Here is a 19,433-nt window from a genome sequence, read left to right as displayed (position 1 = left end):
ATTCATATAAAACAGATGGGGCATATTAAGTCCACATCAAAAAGAGATAATTATGAACAAAAAGTGCTTTGACTCATCTGCTATGGTGTTGCATTAAGAGACTGTTAGCTTGACAGTTGTGTTAGTTTGACAAACTGTTAAAATGTTAAATACATTGACCAATTAAAGGCATACCTTTGGGGAACAATGTTATAGTATTTCTACATGTGAATGCCACTGTATAGAAAAAGTGATTTAAGATCCAGCTATTGAGTACCTGTTCCTAAACACCCAGACTGACAGCAATATAGGCTGTTTTTAGCCAGCCTAACCTATGCTCTTGTTGCTCTACTGGCTTCCCAAGAGAATCTGAACACTTAGCTGCAGTGTGAAGACATAGTATGATGTATTTTTACAACAGCCGCCCACACAGCACGCAACATTGACTCGAAGCCTGGTGTCGGTAAAGGAAGGTGGATGGTAATATCCACGGTAGTTCAAAAATAACGCAAAACCGAATGTGGCCATATGTCATGAAGCAGTTTGAAATTTTAATTGAAAACTGGCCACTATTCAGAAGAACATTCCCTTTCTTGCCAATTGCTCGTATTTTCTAACTTTAGTTGATTTCTAATAAATGCCAGCAAGTTGTAGTGCACAGTAGGCCCTAAATGGCACTGTCCTCCACATAAACACTGTCATGTAGTCTGGATCATCACACTACACATTTACATATTTTAATTGAAATTGTTGTTGGGTTTGACAGAACAACCTCGGTGTCAGAGCAGCTCTCTGACCATCTCACCAGGACTGCCATGCCACACAAGTTTAGTCCTCAGGAGAAATCAGTTGCTAACATGATGTGTCTTGGACGTTGTTGGACTCTAAACTTTACTTTGATATAAAAGATGAAGGTGTTTTATTGATCCCATCCAAATTTTGACTGGATTGTTTTAGTAGAGAGACTAGTGTGGATTGTTAGTGTATATGCCAAGAGGTCAGATATGCTAAACATCAGCCACTCTCTCACTCGTGCTTTACCCCTGGTTTCAGCAACAGTTGGTTTCCACGACAAAATAGTTAATTGGCATGGGCTCCATTCTTCTATATTACATCCTTACACTATGGTGTAAATATCTAAAAATGACTTAATGTACACACTCTGCTCTTTTTAGGTGGAAAAAAAATAATCAGTTTTTAGAGTGTAACATTAGTCCAGTGGGTGTCAAAGTTGCAGATCTGCTGTCAAAGTAGGGTATATGGTAAGAATTTCCCAAATAGTTTGTGACCCTGGTACCAGTTCCAGTTTTGTGAGATTTAGTTTTTGTCCTGTCAGATACTTCTTTCATCAGTAATAAACTGTATTCAGTATAACATTCGAGTGTGCACCTTATAATCCGGTGAGCCTCATATATGATTACTGTTGTACTTAATGACCGATTTTATGTGGTATAATGCGCTTAAAAGTATGTTGGTAAGCAATAAAGACGCTCCGCTCAATGGCTATTCTGAGCATTACGGTACACTGTGTCACTACCTGATCCGACCCCTGAGCTGTCTACAAGACTGCCTGACTGTAATGTCTAAACTAGAAGTGCATCCATGTAAAGGCCCCCACATACTCGGGCGTAGTTCCCTCCGCAGAGGTGGACTCTGCGCATACAGACACGTGCAGAACTAAATATTTACGACCGCGTACACATTGTCTTTCTATAAACTTCTCGGCCAGAAGAAATGTTCACATCGAACTGTTTTATATGTGACACAGAGTTTGATACACTAAGCAGGTGGTCGCAAAGACCAGAAGCATCACAGTCCCTCTCTGTCCTCACTGACAGGTGAGGACAGATGAAATGAAACGGCTCTAAATGCTCAGCTAGCTAATCACACATTTTACCATCCGTTCCACCGCTTTGTCCCGCTGGAAGAAAGTGTGGGAATTGTAGGAATTTGCCACAAGAAATGTAGGCAACAGCACACTCGACTATGAAGGGTAAAATGTCCGTGGAGAGTCAGCGCGGAGTTTGGTCGCAGTTAATAATTTTAGGACAGTATCTGTGCTGCACTGCTCTGACTTTGTTGATGATCTTCATCTTGCATCATAAATCTGAGTGGTTGTTTTTATGTCATTTTGACAGTATTAATGAAGGACAAATCAAGTTCAACTTCAAATGACAGTAGCTGCACTTTATCATGTTTATTGTGGAATTTAAACATTTACGTTGAGGTATATGTAAAACTTTTGAGATGCACGGTGCAGCTTCAGTGAATATGTTTCATGATTTTCCGCCTAACACCTTTGGTATCCAGAAAAAAGAAAAAGCATAAAATTAGCTCCATAGAGGAGCTAAATCTATGCTGTGCATATTATCTTCTACATGATACGCTCTCATCTTGGAACCATCTTTGATCTGTTCCAGAACAAGGACTGAAGGATTTCAACTTCGCTTTAGTTTCATGCATTACCTTCCTCAGATCGCACAGATCACAAGGTAACTTAGGCCGAGCTTTGCCTGTGATCTCACTCATTGACGTGTCATGATACAGGTAATTATGCATGGGATTTCTCTCATATATGAGCCAATTACCCAACAGGCTGTCACTGGTAAAGAAAGTAAAAAAAAAAAAGAACCATGTTCAAGATATAAGGAAGGGTTTTAAGTTTGCAATATGAAAAGTGAATTCTTATGATCTGTAGCATCAATTTGATCTAATCTAAATGTGTAACGTTGTACAGATTCTAGATTGTGTATTATGTTCTACCTTGTCAAGTGAGTTTTAGTTATTATATATTTTTTTGTCTGTTTCTGAAAATGAAAAGTATAACATTTGAGTTCAAACATTACTTATCGAAATATTTGAGAGCTGTCTTTTTTATGTAGGTGTTAAGAGTAATGATAAATTCTTCTAGGTTGTGGACTTTTTCTACCTGAGGAACAATGGGTGGTGTAGCTGTCCTCTGCCTGGTGCTCCAATATCCTACAAGCAGCAAATGCACCACCTTGTAAATGTACACAATGCCTTGATTAGGTTGATGAGGTTCACATATGAAGGTGTCGAGCAATACAAGGGCAGAGAATTGAGGCGATCATGGAGAGGGAAGGCAGTTTTTGTGTTTTGGAAGAAAACTGCCTTCAGCTAAACCTGGCACCTTGAGGAAACCCCACATTTGAAATAAAGCTAAACTGACAACCTTTGGCTGCACTGGATGCCCAGTGAGGCACTTGAATTGTGCTGCTGGGAGAACTAAATGAGAACCTGCTTTCAGGAGGGCTAAATCAGTGGAGGTCCTGGTGAGCTAGCCATACCGGTGTTTTCTTTCATCTGCCTAAACCAGCCTATAAAGCCATTGATTACATTATATTAACTTTTACTAACACACAACGTTAATTGCAGTGTTTAAGTCTATTGCTGTCATTCTGTTTCCATTAGGCTGTAACATGTAGACAAGTATAATCTGCATTGTATAATATTTTACATATATTTTTCTAGATACATTTTGGTCTTTTTTGTTGCTATGCGCCTATGTAGTCGGTCATTCACTGATTGAGACACAGCTTTCTGCTTTCTCTTCTTTTTAACATCTAGATACTTTTCACAGAATTCCAATGTTTAAATGTATCATGAGGGTATTCCAGACTCCCATTTGTAGCAACTTCATGTAACTATTTTCTGCAAATTTAGTCAGTGATCCAGATAGAAACGTTATCTAGATTTTGCAGAGATTTTTTCAAGATTTCCATCTTCAGGTTCGCCCTTGTTGCAGTTTCTCTCCTTTTCAGGGTATCTGACACACATGAACACAAAGGCTTAGTTTGACTTTAAGGTCTACAATTGCAACATTGTGGTTAACACTGTCATTGTCACAAATAGGACATGTTTGTCCCAAGATGGTATCTTTAATTCCATTAATAGGAAAAGAATACTACAGGTACAACAAAAAAATAATATTGTGAAATGATTTTTTTTAACTTATTTCATAAAGTGAAACTCAAATATTATATTGCTTAATTAGACAGTGAAGTATTCCAAGCATTTATTTCCTATAATTTTAATGATTCTCTAATAGATAATGAAAACCTAAAAATCAGGGCCTCAGAAAATTGTAATGTTGCATGAGATCAATAAAAAAGGGTAGTTTAGACAGAAATGTCAGGCTTCTGAAAAGTGTTTACTTCTATACCTGAATACGTGGTTGGGCCTCCTTTTGTATGAATTACTGCATCAATGCAGCGAGACAGGGAGATGATTGGCCTGTGGTTTTGCTGAGGTGTTCAGGAAGTCCAGGCTGCTCTGATAGTGGCATCCAGGTCATCTGCATTATTGGGTCGGGTTTGTCTCATCTTCTGCTTGATAAAGCTCCTTAGATTCTCTACAGGGTTCAGGTCAGGCTGGTCTGCAGGCCATTGGAGTACAGTAGCTTGTTGTACCTTTGGCAGTGTGGGCACGTGCCAAGTCCTGGAATCAGCATCTCCATAAAGCTTAAGTCAGCAGAAGGAGCCATGAAGGGCTCTAAAATAACCTGGTTTATGGCTGTGTTGACTGTGGACTTCAGAAAACACAGAGCAGATGACATGGTACCCCAAACCATCACTGGCTGGAAACTTCACACTGGACCTCAAGAAATGTGAGTTCTGTTCATCCATGTTTCCTACAGACGGGGACCAGTCACACTTTCCTTAATCTTATATTAAATTAATTTTAAGCCTGGAAACTAATTGTACTTACCAATGTTTTTTTTCTAGACCATTATTTGAAGCATAATTATTAATTTGTCTTACTGCCATTTGTAAGACCTCCATTTTCAAGACACGACTGTTCACCGTTCATTTGAGCGTTCCTGTTGAACGTGTGTGCAAAGTATGTGAAATATCATGAAAGTAGTTATACTGGTTTTATTGATTTGAAAATAAAACTATGGTCAATGTAATTGTGATTAAACTTAAGAAATAGCAACATGGTATTCACAGTGCTATACTTACCAAAAGTAAAATGCTATAAAAAATAAAAACAATGAACTACTTGCTGAAACCAAGAATAACTGAAATGAAATAAAACAGACCATAAATAAATACTAAATATCTAATTCAGTTAAAAGCCAAACTGAATATTTCACAAAATACTGTGGGTCATTTTAAATAGGGTTTTATACAAAAGATATTAAAACTTGTTTAGTTACATACTAATTTAGGAAGATTAGAATCCAAACTAAAGTCATCCATATTCAGACACCAATCTAAATAATGTCCAGTTCTCATTCTAATTCTCAATCCTATAATGCAACGTATTTTTGTTCCACTTCTTATGGAATGAAACAATCAGCTAAAGGGGAGGGGAGAGATGGGGAGAAAAACTTTGAGCAGAAACAGATTTAAGACAGGATGCCGTCTTCATCAGCTAGCTCTGGAGGAGCCGAACATCTGAGGGACACAAAGTATCAGGAAGGAGTTGACATGATAGAATATTTTATTTTATTTGTCATTGCAGAGAAATTTCCCTTTGGCTACTCCGGTTCACGTTTCAATTCACATTACACAAAATGAAGGCAAAAACTAAAAAACAGGCAATGAACAAGGGTTACTCTTTTTGTTTAGCGTTCAGGAGAGACACAGATAACAAATAATGAGGTAGTAAGGTGCTTATTGAACAATGATGATTGAAGCTTCATTTACAGAAATGTGCCTTTAGATATTCAGAGATGATAGTGTGCAGTAGGCAGTATCATTAAGGTGATTGTAACGTATAACGGACTAGGAACAGTGGGGTGTTATAAATGCGTTGGACTGCAGTTTCCCATCAGGGGGCGATTGTCCACACAGCTCTGGGGAAGAAGCTGTTTGTAAGCTTATTTGTTTTGGCTTTGAGGCTTCTGAAGCGTTTACCTGATGGGAGAGGGGCAAACAGCGCATTGCCTGGGTGCGTGGGATCAGTGGAGATGCGTCTGACCCTTCTCTGGACTTGTTCTGCATAAATTGACAAAGGAAAACTTAAAAAAGAAGAAAATGGAGAATTACTATACTACATTTAGTCTATATTGTTAAAGATGTCTACAAATCAAAGTTGGATTTTACATTTTGCTGGATTAAATCACTGCGTTTCAATTTCAAATAAAAGCAGAGAGATCACGTCTTCCTTTAAGTTTTGTGTTTTAATATGCAACCATGAAGGTGTGGTATTTTTACTGAAGGTTTTCCCACTGGGATAATCTCAGAGCTGTGCATAGCTAACTTGAGCTTCAGAGACCCATTGAAGCTCAAGTTAGCTATGCACAGTTATCCACTGTATAAATATATTCTGAAGAGCACTTGATTGTGCTGTTTAGATGAACTCTGCACAGCTTATTCCATTTATATTTCTGTTTACACGCAGGCGGCTTTGATGAGAGACCTTAATCACAAACATTTTAACATAAAGATTGAACCCTAATAATGCCTTTCGAAAGAAGAGAGTAAAGGCAACGCCAGATGCCAGTTGTTTGACTTTATAGGAAAGCCTGATATTGGATGACAGCAACATGCAATTCTGGGGAACAATTGGACTGCATATGAACAAGGATTGAGGTCACTAGGGTTATCTTTTGTGCTCTCAAAGAAGCAATCATAAGTACAGAAGGTAAGGAACAGTGGAGGACATGTTTGATGAGAACTGCCACAGAAACGAGATAAAGACGGACACGGAGGGGTCGCAGAAAGAATCAGGAATACAATGGGAATTAAAAGCTGGGAAGTTGTGAAGTGTAGCTGGAGAAGGCGAAAGAGATGATTGGCAGAAGGATAACATCTTCACATTACAAGCAATAGCCCACAGTGAATTGCATCCCTGACTGGGTCAACAATGAAGCAAATATCTTGGTGTCTGTGCTCTAAAAAGTGGTGTGTCTGTATGAGACCTTGAAGGATGTGTTGAATGAGGTAAGGGACAGGTCAGGCTGCAGGTCAAACTTGTCTGGATCTAGTAAAATATCCCTGCGTCAGCATTTTACTGGAACACACAAACATGAGGAGCACACAGAAACGGGCCACTCATCCACCGCCGTATCATAACTCGTTTATCATTTCCCTACAAGTAGGTATTAACTTCCATGAGTTGTCATGATCAACAGCAACCGATTATGTCATTAAAGATCAGCAGCTCTTTCCTCTGTGTTGAAAATATTTTTTAAGATGATCCCATTGTTAAATATGTCAAAAATAATGGGCACAGGAAAATGCAACTGAAGGGTGCAATATCCAAGCTAACATACCAGGTTATAGAGATATTAAAAACAAAATGTTGAAATATGCTTACAATAGAGACTTTGACAATGCATTAGATATTATTTATTTCAGATACATCTGATATTAGATATTTATTTCAGTGTTGATCTGGGGCTTGTTGCCGGTGAAACACTGTACCTTCATGAGGGACACAGTGTTGTCCACACACAAGTAAATGTCAGGTATGATGCATTCTGTGATGCTGTCAATGTCTTCTCCATGAGGAGGACAGAGCTTTGCCCACAGTGTGGAGCTTCAACCGTCCATTAGCGCTTCTTCAGCTTCTCAGAACATCTCTTCACAGTACGTGTGATTCATACACTGGCTGGAGCTCCACCAGGTTGTGATCCAAACCCACCAGGGGAGGGACAGCTGATGAGCTGTATGCCTCCTCGGTATTGCGCTGTTTTGTCACTGGTGGGGCAGGTGACATACTGGGTGAAGGCGGGGAGCGTGGAGGACAGGGAGACATGATTAACGTCCCCAGAGATTAAAAAAAAAAAAAAAAGGGGGCCAGGGGAGGCTGTGTTTGGAGCCTGCTGGTAACAGTGAAGAGGACATCGCAAACTGCTGCAGCACTGGCAGAGGGGGGAACTTACATCGTTATCACAATGACGTGTAAAGTATGGCGGGATGTAACATGGCATAAAAATATAGCATAGCAAGAAGAACAAAAACAAATGTAGCCATAATGTGCACAAGCAGGGGGGAAAAAGTAACCTGACAACAGCCAGATGCATGTCTCGCTCCGCCTAGCTCCACTCACATACATCTGGGACATCGCTCATTGAAAGTGATTTCCCCAACCAAATTTATGGTCTGGCCAATCAGGACGCAGGGCGGGTGTTTCCTGGATGTGACGTAGCGGAGAAGCGTTCCAACAACAATGGCGGCTCGCATCGAGGAAGCAAGCGTTGATGCTGCTATTTCTTCTGTGTTGTCCAATCTACCTGATATTGTTTCATTAAAAGAACATCAGAGAACAGCTCTGAAGGCTTTTGTTGGTGGAAACGATGTTTTCGCCCTTCTCCCGACCGGATTTGGCAAGCGGTTAGCCGCTAACGAGCGGTTAGCCGCTAACCGTTAGCGGTTAGCCGCTAACGGTTAGCGGTTAGCGCAAACCATGTTAGGAGGCCTTTAGTCCTCAACGCGGTCCGCCCGGGATCGACTCCGACCCGCGGCGCTTTGCCGCCTGTCTTCCCCCCTCTTCCTGTCAGCTCACTGTCAATAAAACATTTTTTTTTTCCTGCGTCGCTCTCATCAGCGTCACGGGTTAGCTTCGGTGTGAGTGGTTGAAATAGCACGTCGATAAAGATGACAGACAAGTGGCTTATCCAATCATATGCAAGAATTTTTGATAAGCCCCAGCCTTCAATAAAGGCAATTCCTATCGCGGTGTCCCAGATGTATGTGAGTGGAGCTAGGCGGAGCGAGACATGCATCTGGCTGTTGTCAGGTTAGGGAAAAAGAGCTTTGGGTGAGGAATGGCTGGAACAGGTTGCCCGCTCGCGCAGCCCTGGAAGGAAAGGGTTTAGATGAGTTCAAATGTTGGTTTAATGTTTGCTCAGTATGTGGATGGCACAGACGGGAGTAGAGGCCGCCATGTTGGAACAAACATGACATGTGGGTGTCCTGGTGTACTTGTCAACCTGTGCCATGTTGTAGAGCTATGACCATCCAGCAATGCAATTCAACTGAGCCTGTTGACCGTCGCTAGTCTGGTTGAGTACCGGCTTACAGCCAACTGGAACATTCCTTCTCGGTGCTTTACTACTTTGTTTAGTTAGCTTATACTGTTTTTTTTGTTTTTGTTTTTTTTAACATGAAACGACGCCTAGCAGCTACAGCATCTAGACAGAGTAAATATCGCAAGCCTGTTTGGCTGTGTAAATCTTTAGGGACGATGGCAGCCTTCCAGGAGACTGACACAATCTCTTGTCAAAATATGTCTTTCTCTCCCCTGTGTCAGCAGTGCCTCATCTACCGAATACACACGTACTTGACATAACTTACTATTTGCGCTCATACAGAAAAAAGGAGACATGCCAAGTCTCAAACTTTTGTCAGTTTCAGATCCCCTGCGCTGAGAACGCCCTGGCGACTCGGGGCATACGCGGCACAAAAAAGCTGCATACCGATACTGAAGCGCTGTCTTTCTTTGTCTCTGCCGTGCATTCACACATACGTCCATACATATATATTTATTTCATTATTTATGTATAAACACATTAAATCTGGTGGGAGGCTGGTTGACTGGTAGATATTGTGTCAGGACTGTCCGTGACAATCAGGATCAAACTCTGCTCCTCTGACCTCATCATCGTTGTGAGGCTGTCAGACAACTCTGCTGAGACAGCAACTCTGCCAAGCATGGACCTTGTGTGTATGGTTTGTGAAAGAGGGGGAGGGTTGGGTATGGAGGTTAAAGCTAATGTTTTTTTTTTTTTTTTCTGAGTGACTTAGGCACAGACGTGTGTATTTTAAATATATTTCAGTGTTATCTGTTAGTGATGTGATTCTGCCGGTTTTATGTTGCTCAGTTTTTTTCCTATTAAACCAGCAATGCCATTAGTTCATATTCTTTTTAATAATATCCATATTTGTCTCTTAAACATTACACCTGACATAAACCTTTTCTCTAAAATTTGGCAGAACAAAAAGTTTTATAACGTAATACTAACATCCATAAGTACATTAAAAAATATTATTGTGCGAGAATACTGTTGGTGTAGTGAACTGTTAAAGAGATTACTTTATCTGCGTCCATATGTAGGGGCTGCATCCTTCAAAGGGCCCAGTCTACATCGGTCCGGTCTTTCTCAGACGGCATAGTCTGGATCTGAGCGGCTCTGAAATTGGACTGTCGCCTCCGTTTTGCTTTTTTTTCTTATTTAATCCTCGAGGAACCCCAGCAGTTGTACTGTTGTTGCAGGCATATGTTAAAGATAAGCAAATTATTGATTTCCAAACAAACTCCGCCCACCCTCAATGACACATTAAAGTTTATTTATTTAAACTAATTATCCAACTCCGAAGCTTGAAGTTAATTCCAGCCAAACCAATTTTTCTCAGTAAAATAAATAAAAAAATGAAACACTGAAACAAGCCAAACATTAACTGTTAATTGTCCTCTGACTAAATTATAGTCAGTTAGCTTTGAAAATGATGCGCCGGGAGTCAGGCTTTCTCTCCTAGTATCGCGAGCCTTGGCTGCCCAGTCAGCAGCTACCAGCATCTCTGAAAACGTTGGAGCACTTTAACAATTAAAAGGTGCCTTCATATACCAAGCAGATATTTGAGTTTTACACAGCTACTTTCTTACCCAAAGACATCCTGAAAGTTAATTTTGACAGTCGATTTCACAGAAAGTGTACAATATCAAACATTCATTCGTTTTTCCCGCTCTATTCCACCAATGCCACTTCTGCTCGAACAATCCCCTTCCACCCGCATTGAATCATGGGATTGTGTGGCCCAGAATACGACGGTCTCATCCTTCAAAACTTTCGACGCCTCGCTGTGACGTAATCGGCCTACAAATGTGATCTTGGAAAGATGCGTTACCTGAACATGGACACAGCCACTGCTTCATGAATGTGTCATGATCCATTTATTATTTAAGACAGTCAAATTTTGGTGTTTACATCTCAGCAATGTCTCTGTCACCCCGTTTATACAGGGATGTTGGTATTTAATATTCTAGTACCTCCTTTATGTGCATCTGATACTGTAGAAGTACTTATCCCATTTGGCTTTTTACCTTTTTTGTTTCATTCCAACTTGTAATTTGAATGTTTGTAATATGAAAAATGTATATTAAAAGGAACAAAACAAGTGAAAGTTTGTTTAAACTGGCATGCACATACCAGTATGCATCCACCCCTTCTGCTTTGAAGCCCCTAAAAATGTTCTGGTGCAACCAATTAGCTTCAAAAGTCACAATTAGTGAAATGAAGTCCACCGCAGTGCAGTCCAAGCCCCACATGATCTGGCACGCAACGCTCTGGAATAAGCTTAACGTATTGTCTGGTGAGGCCAACGACGTGTTTCCAGGCTCAACGTGACCTTCAAACCTCCACTCTTGTACTCCATGCAAATGCATCCGCTGACTCATGCGCTACATTAAAAGCAGCTCCGCAACTGTTCATTAAAGCATTTCCTAAATTTTCCGAGGCAGGCATGGGATTAACTTAACTAACTTTGTATATTTTTTTTAATCACAGCAATTCTACTGTGCTGCTCAACTATGATGTGCATGAAATCATTCCGGTGTATTTATGCTTTACACTAATAATTTATCCATATTCCAGCTTTCTCACTGATTTTAAAAAGTCTTTGCCTCCTCCTTACTGTAGCTTTAGTCTTCTCCCAGTTTTTTTAAGCTCACTCGGCTTGTATAAACACACAGTGCCATCATTCCAGGCATCTTTGTTTGCTCTGAACAACCTAAGGCCACACAGCAGTGCTTTAAACACCATCTAACCTATTTTTAGCAGTGCACTGTTTGAAGAACTGCTACCGGCTAGGATGCTAATCTGTATTCTTCCTATGCCTCTTAGTGGCTTGTTGTTTAAGCGCGCTAGCGTGTCGTCTATTTCTGTTATTGTGGAAAGATGCGAGCCGTTTTTAATGCTAGCATGAAACAGGCACACAGGAATGGGCCTGGTGTTCTGTTGTGGCCCCTCAGGCAAAATTGAGTCAGTGTGAGCCCTATTTTCTTACTTCCTCCAAAGGTCTTTACATCAAATATCATACCAGATGTTGCTCCAGATGATGACGCTGCCTCATGTGGTATACTGATGTTGGAGCAGTAAATAACTGTCTGATGTGATCACACCGTTTTATGGCCATTTTTGTTTTGTATATGGACTCCGTAAACAAGCCACTGAATTTCATAATTCAGTGCTCCGAAGGCCAAACTGTGAGTAACTCCCTCAGCCTGGTTTCTAAAACCAACACAGCCCTGAAGGCCTCGTTATACCAGCAAACCTTACTTTCTTTTCCTGGGATTTTTCTGGAACACCAGCATAAAGCAGAGCGTAATTGGGAATTGGGTGTAAAATGCAAAAAGAAATTGTAAATTTAGAGCGGCATACATTTATCATGATCCTATGGACTTTGAGTTTGGGCCGGGTGTAATGAGTGATGTGAGTTCTAATCCAAGTGTTTTGAGTTTGCTTTGATAGTCGTGCTCTGTTTTCATGGTGGTTGTGCTTTTGTTCGAGTACTAGTCCTTTTGAACATGTGTTCTGTTCTTCATGGATTGAAGTTGTTTTTCTTTTGTTCTGGTCTTAAATTACTCTTTTTTTATATGTGTTATGCCATAAGCTGGTTGAATATGCTTATTATTATTATTAATTATAATTTGGTATTATAATTTAAATAATAAATCATTCAACTCAAAATTCCGCTATAACAAATATAGTTCAAATGGTGGTGATGTTAGCTATAAGCTTGTAAGTATTTATGCCACTAATGCATTAGTTAATTTGCTGTTATGAACTCATTTATGCTGGAATAAATGATCAGGTCGGACTGTTAACCGACCAGGTTTATCCAGCAGGCTGTGAGAACCCCAATGTAACTGCACTTAGAGTTTAAATCCTTATTCCTTATTACCATCCAATGATATTGTCTCTGTATTAATATCAGATGTTAACTCCAAAGGAGGTTAGCTCTGATTTCTGAATAACCATGTAACTGTGAATTGGACTGAACACAAAACAATGTCTATTCCGCAGTCGTTGGTTTTATTGAACCAAAAGCAATTCCCTGTTACAGTAATTCTCTGATTCAAACAACTTTGGAATTCTTACTCATTACTAAACTAAAACATGCAAAATATATATGTGGAAATAAAGAACAAAACAAAAATAAACAATGGATTAAAATGAGCGGTTAGCAGATCTTAACTTAACTCAAGGTTGTTTAACACCGCCCTCGAAACACCGGCATTTCACGTATCAGCCTTGATAGACAGAACAGCTTCGGGAATCTCACTGGACGCTTTGATGTCTTACCAAAAGCTAGTTCAGCTAAGCTCCCTACAGTCCAGATCACGTCACCCTCCCAAGATGGCTGCTACGACCTCCTGTTATAAAAAACAGGGAATAACCGTTGCGTCGAAAAATCTCGGTCCAGCGAGGAACTCGAACACGTGGCGTGGGATCACCCCAACGGAATCAGCTGTGTGTGTCTTCTCGGGTTGGCTAAAAGCCAGGGAAGAAGGAAGCTTGTCGTGTGTGATCAGCTTTTATAGCCATCACCATAGCAACCTTATCTTGATCGGCGGCCATTTTGCCGTGTTGCGTGATGGGAGTTGGTGGCCATTTTGACCACATTGCATCATGGGTAACGCAGTCCGTTACGTCCCGAATTGATGCCCGCTTTTGTCACGTCTGAACTGGCACAACATATGCTTCTCCAGATCCATGTGTATTTTATTGTATTTTCCTTCTAATGTAATTTTCCCCATAGCTCCTTAGTCTCGACTCAGCTCAGATGCATTCAGTTAATTGGATCCCCCTTGTTCCAGGGCCACTAATCACCTCGCCCTAATTTAAAAGCCAGTCAGTTTTATAATTTTCCCAACACGTTGTTTTGTTTTCATGCCATCTCAGTCATTCATTGTTCTCACTCGTGGTCCGCCGTGCTGACTCCTTTCATGTTCTGTAAAGGTTTACGTTCTCTTGTGAAGGGATTGCTTCATTTCTGCCCCCTATTCTTTAATACTCCTAAACAAAATCCATTCCTAGCTATTGAGCAGTAACTAATTAAGAAAAGTAGAATTCAGTTGTTGAACTTCATGATTAAGACAAAGGGGAAAAAATTAGACAAGGTCAGCAATTGTTTTTAGTAGAGATTTAATGCATGGTTATGTCATAAAACAATGTCCAAAGCTTTAATTATCTCACAGAGAACTTTCAATCTATCACCTGAGAATAGAACGAAGAATGTAGAAACTTACCAAAGCATTGCTGTTCACCTGAACTAACAAGTTGAGCTAGAAGAACATTAACCAGAGAAGCGTCTAAGAGGCCCATGGCAGCTGTGGAGGGATGGCAGAGATCCACATCTCAGGCTGGGAAAACCTGTCAAATGGAGAACTATTAAATATTAGTTGTGTTACACAGAGCTGGTATTTCTGAAGGAGGGGCAAAAAGAAGCAAAAGCAAAAGAAAGCTCTAAAGCTATAAAAAGTCCAGTTCACAGAAATGTCTGGAATGTCCTATAGTCAGATGAAATCAACTGCTAGGTGTGGAGGAATACTAAAACATCGGCCACAACACAAACTCCCTGTGGTGAAACATGTCGGTGGAAACATCCTGCTGTGGGGATGGGTTCCATCAGCAGGAGAGGGGAAGCTGATCCAGAGTTGACGAATTGGAGCTAAATACAAGGCAAGTCGAGCAAATAAACAAACAAACAAACAAAAAAATCCTGTAAGAGGCTACAAAACCCTTGAGACTGAGGTAAAGGCTCAACTTCCAGTGGGACAGTAGCCTAAAAAACCAGCAGAAAGGTCAGAACAACTCTGAAGTCTTTGTGGTTCCCTTGTTTATTTGCTGGCAAATGGATTCATTTCTTGATTCTTGGTAAGGCTTTTTTAAATCATGCACAAGTCATGTTGCTTGATACGTCCCTAAAACAGAATACCCTTTATTTGTTTCCATTTTGTTTCCTTTCATGAAGGAAGTTCACTAGCATAACTAACCTATAGCACTCCCTTATTTACTCATTGTGTTTCAAGTAGAGGTCGACGGATACATCCCTCTGCCAATATTCGTGACTTTCCCTGTATCTTTGTCGGCCAATACGTGCATCCGTTTGCTGATCTATTATCTAAAATCCATTTGATCTCCAGCTGGTGAGCTACCACCGCTGTGCATTTGTCAATTCCCATGTAGAATCACGGATGCACATGAAAACAATTGGCAATAACTATGTCAAGAATCAGAGCAGAGGACCCAGAATTCAACTAGACCAGCAGAGGTTCGGTAAAATAATATTTATTAACAAAATCCAAAAACCAAAAAGGGCAGAGAAACAAACGGTCCAGTTGGGCAGGCAAGGCAGGAACAGACAGAAACAGGGTGGCTCAGATCTCTGGGGACAAGGGGTCAAAAATCCAAAAGCAAACCAATAAACAAACTTGCAGGAGGAGACTCACCCATACTCAAACAGACAACCTGGCACTGATGTCTGGTCTCAACAGTTTATATGGAGGTGGAAGCAGGTGAAACCGGTGAGAGGTGATTGCAGCAGGGGTGGAGTTAGGCAGGTGTGCAGAGTAAGTAATTAGACCAGACATCAGTGCTGAGGCTCAAAACAAGAAATAAATCAGAAACCAAACCTAAACTAAGAAGCTAACAGGACAAGACAAAACTCAAAGCAGCCAGAAAACCAGGGGACTAAAATAACTAGAATAACCAGAACAGAACCCAGAACATTACAAACTAAGAACAGCATCTAACTTTACCTAAAATGATGTCCATACACTGCAGCGGTGATCGGTGTTTCTTCTTCTCTTCTGCCCACTGAACTAACGAAGCTCTTTTCTTGCTGTGACAAATTGATCAAGTGTGAGCAAAGCGCTGCTTTAAGAGTTGTTATGCAGGTTTTTTTTTTTGTTAACCTTTACCATTCAAACCAAAGCTAAAGCTGATTGTTAATTCTAGCTTATTTAAATGCAAGTTTGGAGACTTGTGTAAATTTGTTATCGTTGTGTAATTTTTATCAGGTAAATGGAGAAAAGAAAAAGCTGTATCGGCTTCAAGAATTAGCCCCATATATTCAGCCGCACATGTCGGGTATCGGTTAGACTGATGCTAAAACAATTGGTATCGTAACGATGTCGAGTTTGAAGGATAAAGCGATTTTTATAAAATGAAACATGATTGTTCAGTAGGGGCCCATAGCAAATGTGTGCCCTTAGTGACTTAATCCGGTTATATTCACTGGAGACAGTTTGGGATGATAGACATAGTTTGTCTTCGAGCATATGTAGTTCAATAGTAAACTGACACTCTTTACAAGATTGGTCCAACAATGTTAAAGCAAGAAATTCCAGTTTGTTTTTTAGCACAGAATCAAAATCAATAAATATGCAAACGCTATGCGGCACTTTCCCGACATTCATCCTAATGTCCACTAAATGAGATTAAAGAGATTGATGGTCATGTGTTTAATGTGGATTAAGTGTTTTACAGCAAGTCTGGGCTCAACATTTTTCCCACCGATGTATTCGAGCAGAGCTGGGTGGGAATACTCCCCCAAATACGTACACCCACCCTGTCAGGGCTGTGGGTCAGTGCTGCGGGAGCAGCTCAGTGTTTGCTGCTTTTAGCTTTTCTACACGTGAGATAATTGGATCCATAAAAGAGAGAACAAGGCTACTGGAAAAATGTAATATCTGCATCTTTGCTTATTGAGCTGTTATCAATAGCACCGATTGTGTTAATGATCAATAATAGCGTTACATTTACTATAAAACAATATTGAAGGCCTTATTATATGTGTACAACAGGGTACAGAGACAGGGTTTTTTTTTACATAAAATTTTGGTTTCAAAAACTATTTTCTCACACTTTTTACTGAGATGAACTCGTAGTTCATAATAAATATAATGAGGCCTGTTATGTTTGAAGTTGGAGATACAAATTTCCTAAAAAAGACAACCAAAGCAAAAAAAAAAAACTTTTACCATCTACTGAGAGATGCGAGTAGAGCAGCCATGTCTGATGTAGGAATAGCTAGCAGAGCCAGAGGAGCTGCCAACAGCAGTGTTGTTTTGGAGCAATACTGCTGTGTTGGAAGAACTTGTTCTGATGCTGATCTATAGTAATGCTGGATCAAGGTAGTGTTAGGTGGAGACAGTAGAATGGTTGATGCTGAAAAAAAGTAAAAATAAATACTTAAGAAAATAAAGAGCTAAAAGTTTCAAAATAAATTATTCAAGATACAAATAATAATAATGATGATAATTATTAGTCAAACTGCGAAAATAAAGTATCAAAATAGCTAGTGCAGAGTTGGCTCCGAAAATTGCCCACCGGGGTAGTGGAACCAGTGGTGGGTACACTCACATTCATTTGCAAACAGACAATTGTGGCGCTAACTTTTTATTAATTGCATCATCGTTCACTATTCCTCTTGTTATGATGTGGTCTTAATATTGTCGGCTCCCATTGCTCAAAACCAGACCGACTCATGCCGTAAACATGGTATATCAGTCTGGAAAGCCAAGTAAGACGATCTTACCTGTGCACAGTTATTCAAAAAGGGACTCTCACCTTAACCAGCTTGTCTAGGATCAGAAAACATGTTCGACAGCAACGATGAAACCGATTTTTATCTATGCTTTTCAATTTAAAAATAGTGCACAATAAATATAACTTTATCAATATTGTTGACATTACAAGAATAAATAACCCAAAAAGTCTTGATTTATTGCACATTTGTTAAAGAGTGCGAATACAGAGGGGAAAAGGGATCTCCGCGAAACGCTCAGGACTGCGTTCCAGTTGTTTCCGCAGTCTTGCCAGGTCCGCTTATTATCAGCGACTTTGGGTTTGTTCATTTATACTGTTTACATTGTAGAGGTAATAGAGCTGGTTGCTTTTTTCTCTCACAGTAACTGGCCCACACATCATCTTTTATAGATGCCGCAGGGCACAGGGATAGATATTCTTCTAAAATGATCCTTCCACTGCTGCGTACAAGTTAAAATAGAAGTCATTTGTCATGGACTAAAACGGCTATCCCTCAAAGATGCATCACTGCTCACGTTTGTCATGTGCCGTGTGTGTGAGCAGCATCTTTTGTCTGACGAGACGTGACACCGACTGGGTGACTGCTGTTGGTTAGCAGCTAGCATTAGCTTGCTCAAATATCCTTATTTATCATCGGTTTAACGGTTGTGAAGCTAATATTTTCATGCAACGAGCACGCGCCGCTTCTAGTCCTAACGAGCAAACGCGTCATCAAAGGCTCGACTGTGAATGTTCTCACCGTCCTTGCAATCAATCTCCTCCAGAATCTCCATACATTCATTATTGTTTGCAATTTCAAATTGCACATAGAAATTATTTGATTCATCTTCTTTCATTGGATTGTTTATAGCAAATACAGGTTTCTTATTGGAGTCCATGTTGGTCATACTGCAGATGGAATCGCCTAGTCTCTTGGTGTTGGACCTGGAAAGGTTCAGTTCTACACGCTCCTTGTGCTCGTCAAGCCCTTCTCCTCTGTTGGTTGAGATCTCTTTGTGCAGCCCTGACTCCTGCAGAGTCCCCTGAGTCAAAGGCCACCTGCTTGACATTTGGGTATTTCCTAGTGTTTTTCTCTGGGATGATTGAATCAACACAGGAGGAAATGTAACTTGTAACCGATTCTGTAGCATTGTCGATGTCTGCGTACTGAGAGAAAATATCCCAGGCAATACAAAAGAAGTGTCCTCTCAGCTCTTCTATCTTGTCAGCCGACCATATTTTGATAGAGTGAACTTCAGGTTTGCAAGATTTAAACACTGCCCCATAAACAGGAAGGAGCTGGATTACATTATGGTTTTGGATTTGGAAACGTTTCTGGCTTTGAGAAACTCCCAGTCAAGGTTATAAAAACTAAAGGAGCTTCTCCCATCACTGTTACTATGGTACTACTGCAATGCTGTTTCAGCTATGTATTTCTAACAAAATAAAGAAAAGCACAGAGATACTGCGAGCCTCAGTTAGCTACCGAGCTAACCGACGTAGCCTTTTGGGAAGTAAGAAGCTGGTTGGCGAGCTGTATAGAATTGAAGAAGTTTGGTCATGGCATGTATTTTTCCATTTAAACCTTGTTTATCGTGTTCACACTGTCAAAAAGTGGAATTTTCACTCATGGTTTCCTGCTGTATCTCATACCAGTGTGTGCCTTTTAATGTTTTTATTGTCATTTTGTGTGTGTCAGCAGTATAGAATGAAATCAAATTGTGTTTCTCTGAAGGACATTGATGAGGCAGTTTTATCTTTTAAATGTTGGGTTAATTGTTGTTTCAGTTTCTATGGTAACCGACTGCTGTAAATGCCAGTGAGCGGTGGTAGTCTCTACCAGGGATGGATAGTTGTTGTACATTTTTTTTTTTTTTTAGTGATACGATGGAACTTCTTAAATTAACCGTGTTCTGGAGTGGCCTGTTGGGTATTGGCTCTTTTCAGT

The 19,433-nt window shown here is 40.3% G+C and overlaps 1 protein-coding gene across 1 annotated transcript in view; it reads left to right on the top strand.

Annotated features, from left to right (window-relative positions):
• The window catches only part of il1rapl2 (interleukin 1 receptor accessory protein-like 2), a 536,417-nt gene that overhangs the window by 167,134 nt on the left and 349,850 nt on the right, over positions 1 to 19,433 (top strand). The window lies entirely within an intron of this gene.

This window comes from Fundulus heteroclitus, chromosome 23 (genome assembly GCF_011125445.2).
Source record: "Fundulus heteroclitus isolate FHET01 chromosome 23, MU-UCD_Fhet_4.1, whole genome shotgun sequence".
In the NCBI taxonomy this organism is placed as follows: domain Eukaryota; kingdom Metazoa; phylum Chordata; class Actinopteri; order Cyprinodontiformes; family Fundulidae; genus Fundulus; species Fundulus heteroclitus.
Note: the sequence above shows the minus strand (reverse complement) of the source record. Positions and strands in the feature narration are given on the sequence as shown.